Source organism: Temnothorax nylanderi, unplaced genomic scaffold (genome assembly GCF_030848795.1).
Source record: "Temnothorax nylanderi isolate EJ_2023f unplaced genomic scaffold, tnyl_v1.0 TNYL_tig0679_pilon, whole genome shotgun sequence".
Taxonomy (NCBI): Eukaryota; Metazoa; Arthropoda; class Insecta; order Hymenoptera; family Formicidae; genus Temnothorax; species Temnothorax nylanderi.
The window spans coordinates 19,081-23,850 of NW_027249741.1; positions in this window are offsets into that span (position 1 = coordinate 19,081).

The following is a 4,770-nucleotide window of genomic DNA, read 5'->3' on the forward strand; positions in this document are numbered from 1 at the left end:
TTGGTGTGTTTATTAATAAGGTCGATTGGAAATGAATTGTTCAATAATATTTTTTTAACAATATATTTGGTTTTTGTTAAATATTATTGGCGGAATAAACACTTACTTTGTAATATATATATTCTCTTTGCAATTGGCGCACATTTAAAGATTTTACATCTCTTTTTGCTTCCTCATAGAGGAAGCTTTGTTTTCGTAAATTCGTATATGAACCTTTGATTGCGTATAAAGTTGGCTCTAATTAACCAAATTTAAAAAAATTATATATAAAATAGGGGTAGAAGAAACCGAAGAAAAGATTGTTTTTTGAGTTTTTGATGTCAATATGTTTAGAGTGTTTTAAAACGTCGAAAAATCGCTATTTTAAAAAATGTCGGTATGTGTGTATGTATGTAGGGGAGACCGGGGCAAATCGTGACATTTTTTGGTTTTGAATTTTTTCTGAGGTAAGTATTTGAGATAAAAATACGTTTTAGCCGGTTTTTTCATCGTGCAACCTTCTAGTTTTCAAAAAATATTTATTTGTGTCTTTTCATCACATTACTTTTAAAGTAGAACACGAAATGCCTCACTCTGTCTCGTGTCACGAATTGACCCAATACCGGGGTAAATCGTGACAAGGCACGGGGCAATTCGTGACAATTCTTCTTTCAACGGGTTTCAATATCCGAATTCGTCCTATTTTTATGATTTATATCAAAACGTACACTTACTCACTCAAAAAAGGTTTTTATTAATCAAATTGTACATTAAATGGAATAGGAAGGGCAAAAAATCGTTAGGCTTCGCTTTCGTCGTCTTCCGAACTGCGAGTAACGACCTTTCTCGGGCGTCCACGTCCTCTGCAAGCTGGCTATTTCTTGGGGGGCTTGATCCTTATATTCTTTTTTTTATTTTGTACTCTTTCGTCATTTTCGTCAACAAGTGCATCGAGTTCATTAGCGTCAGTCAAAATTGCACTTCTCTTTCGTTTTCGTCCTCTTGTCGTGACTTTCCTTTTGCCCGCTTTTGGAAACGATCGAAGGGATTGTTTGAGGCCCTTGACACATCATTTTCAGTTGAGGTACCTGGCTGTGGTTGGTCATCTCCATTCCATGCTCGATCAGTGACTTGACCGGGTAAAAAATCGATTTCACCAAAAACGTCAGGATTGAAAGGAAAGATTCCTGCTACTTTAAATCCGGCCCTGATGTTTGTACTTGTTGTGGCTAAAGGCAAAGAATCGGTGACGATCGAAGGGATGTCATATATCGTCATCGTTTTCCCAGGATTGTTCACGCAATGTGTCACAAATTACCCCAGGCGGTCATGTCACGAAATGCCTCAGCGTCACTTTATATCTTTCGTGGTCCGAAAAACCCAAACAAGAAATAAATGCATGCAACCTGCGTTACACATGTGTGTGTAAATGCCAGGTGAACAAGTAAAACTTACCGTTTCAAATCTGGAAGCAATTGCTTCGTATTGAATACAAAATATCCGTGGATTGAAAAATTTACTTTTACACGAGGTAAACACTTTTTCCGCCACTGACAACGAAACATAGTAGATACGCACACCGAATTTTGTTCTAAAAAGAGGACCATTAGACCCATCTATGGTCTGTAATACAGGTTTCTACCAGCAAATGCATAGAAGTTATCCGCGCGGGAAATTTTTCGTATTGTCACGAATTGCCCCGGTCTCCCGGGGAGGGCTTAGGGTCTTAAATAGGATGGGGGATGAGTTAGGGGGAGGACTGTGGAGAGGGTGAGGGAGGAGAGGGCGAAGGGAGGGAAGGTTAGGACTGCGGATGGAAGGATTTGGATGGATAATGGAGAGTGGAGATGGGACGGGGAGAGGAGGAATGGGAGAAAGAGAGACCGTCTTCTAAGATAGGAAGGGGGGCTGAGGGGTATGGGGTGGTAAGGTAGAGGGCGAAAGGGTAGAGGACGAGGAAGGGAGGGAGGGTATGAGATTGTAAAGGGTCGCAACATGGCCAGGACGCGAGGGGGTGAATTATGTATTTAGGATAAGGATGTAGGTTAAGATTTGTGTAGGATAAGATATGTATGTACACACACACGTAAACGCACGGGGGGAGCGAGGAGGAGAATTGTGGAGAGGGCGAGGGATGAGAGGGCAAAGAGAGGGAAGGTTAGGATTTCGGATGGGAGGATTTGGATGGACGATGGAGAGTGGAGATGGGACGGGGAGAGGGAGGAATGGGAGAAAGAGTAAGATAGGAAGGGGGGCCGAAGGGAATGGGGTGGCGAGGTAGAGGGTGAAAAGGTAGAGGACGAGGAAGGGAGGGAGGGTATGAGATTGTAAAGGGCCGCAATATGGCCGGGACGCGAGGGGGTAAATTATGTATTATGTATTTAGGATAAGGATATAAGTTAAGATTTGTGTTGGATAAAATTGATGTGTTATGTATTTGTAAAAAGTTTGGGATCGTTCCTTTAAAAAAACGCCTTTCGAAAAACCCTACGGGGAAATGAAATAAAGCATACATACATACATACATACAACTGAGATAAAAGTCTAGAAAAAAGTTGCATGCTTTTAACTTTTATATGTGTAAAAGCACATGCAGGTTGATAGGATAAGCAGTATTGCGTGTAGCGAGAGATGGCGCAACGATCGGACAAGGACAGATATCTATAGTTGGACAAGGACTGATATAGGCCGATGATATAGAAAACAGGATTAGAAATGTTGACATTATCGACGTCGAGGAAGTTTGGCTTTCGCTATAGGATCCCCTTAAGAGAGATCCCTATAAGAAAGAATAGCAAAAAAAATCGAAAATTTGACCATTTTCGAAGACAAAAAATTTCTTAACGCAATAGAACTATTGTTGTCTGTCGCGATATTTCAATCAGTTCGGCACATTTTGACTATAATCGGCACAATAAAACAAAAACAGAAAGTTTAAACAATAAATAAATGTAATGTGCATCAAAGCGAGAGATATCAGCAAAAATAATCTATCCATCTCATGCGCATTGAGCTGTTCTCTCTCTCTCTCTACGCAGCAATAAAATCGAAATTCAATTTACAGATAAGATTGCAAAAAAATTTAGCAATAAAATACTACAGCGCTAGATTTCGTAGGCATGGCAATTGAATTGCGGAAGAGCTTTCTCTCGCGGATAGAATATTAGTATGGCCATTTAATAACGCATCAGCGATTTAATTTTCAGGAAGTAACGCGATTACGCTGTTCGTGCAAAATCAACAGGTGTGTATAAATGCGACGGTGTTCTACAATTATTCAAATTAATTAATAATACTGATAATCAATAAAGTTGCATATAATTTTATTTGATTACGACAGATATTTAGAAGAATTTTTTAATATTTAACAAACAATTTAAAAAGCAGAATAATGGTGCTTATTAATATGTAATAAACACTCAAATAACAAAAAAGTTACATTATATTTAGTAGAATTGGTTGTAAAATTGACTCCACCAACGAGCTTTAGGTTCAGTAAAGATATGTATTGTCAATTAATAGGCACGGGTATAATTAAATTCGTGAAATACATATAAGAAAATGCCACATTTATTTCTTGGCTCTTACTTTGACGGCGCGGTGTGCTACTACCGCGAATCCTGTCGCAACCGGCGATCACGCCGCCCGAAAAAACATAAGACAATAAGAACGTCGCGTCGAACAAAAAAGACGCTTGCTCAACGCTCGACCGTAATCCAACATGTATGATAAATAACTTTTGTAAAACTCAAATCAATGTTAGTTTTTGTGTAACTCTGACAAAACTTTTGAAAAAATACTGCTTTTGAAATAACGCGTTTCAAGTTTGAACATTATGTTTTTACACAATGGCATAAAACTGAATTTTTCAAACAATAACAGTATAATCCATTAAACAAATTTTTTGGAGAACACCTATATATTCATAGTATATGATATATCACAGAAAGGCTCTGTAATATACACCCGGGAAAAAAAGATTATATATAATTATATATAAATATATATGATTATATATGATTATATATGAAATTTGGTACTTTATATAAAATTATATGTATATGGGTCCGTATATCATTATACATATATGGACATATATAATTCCAAATATAACTAGATATGAACAATGGATCATATATGCACTCATGTATGGATACATTGATACATATAAGATTCATATGGAAGTATATATAACTCTATAGGATTATATATAATTTCATGTAGCGTTATATATAAAAAGCAAAATTTCCGTACTTATATATGATATCATATATGATTATATATGACTATATATAATTATACAGGCGATTAAAATATATTTAAATTGGGGAGACCGGAGTAAACTCGACACCGGAGCAAACTTGGCACTAAGCTTTTTGCCAATTTAAATCTATCGCAGAAATTTGCCTTTCCTACTGTAAATGGATCTTTATAGTATTATCAACGAAATTTGGTGACATTCTGAGTTATGGTGTAATTTTTAGCGAACATAAGCGTTTTTGATGGTAAAAAATAATTTTTCTGATCTCTCGAAAATTTCTATTCTTTCATCGAGCTTTACTCTTGCGAATCTACCGGTAAGTGATTTTGATGGGAAATTCGATGCTCTATACAAATCCGATAATAGTTTTTGCATATTTTCAAATTTTTTATATTTTTGGAATGACAAAAGTGAAAAACGGCGTTCGGGGCAAAGTCAACACCACGCCGTTTTATTGGCTCCCAATAACAAACAATGCTTGTCATGCAGCTATATGGCCCATGACAAATATGTGCGTACGTCTAATCGCG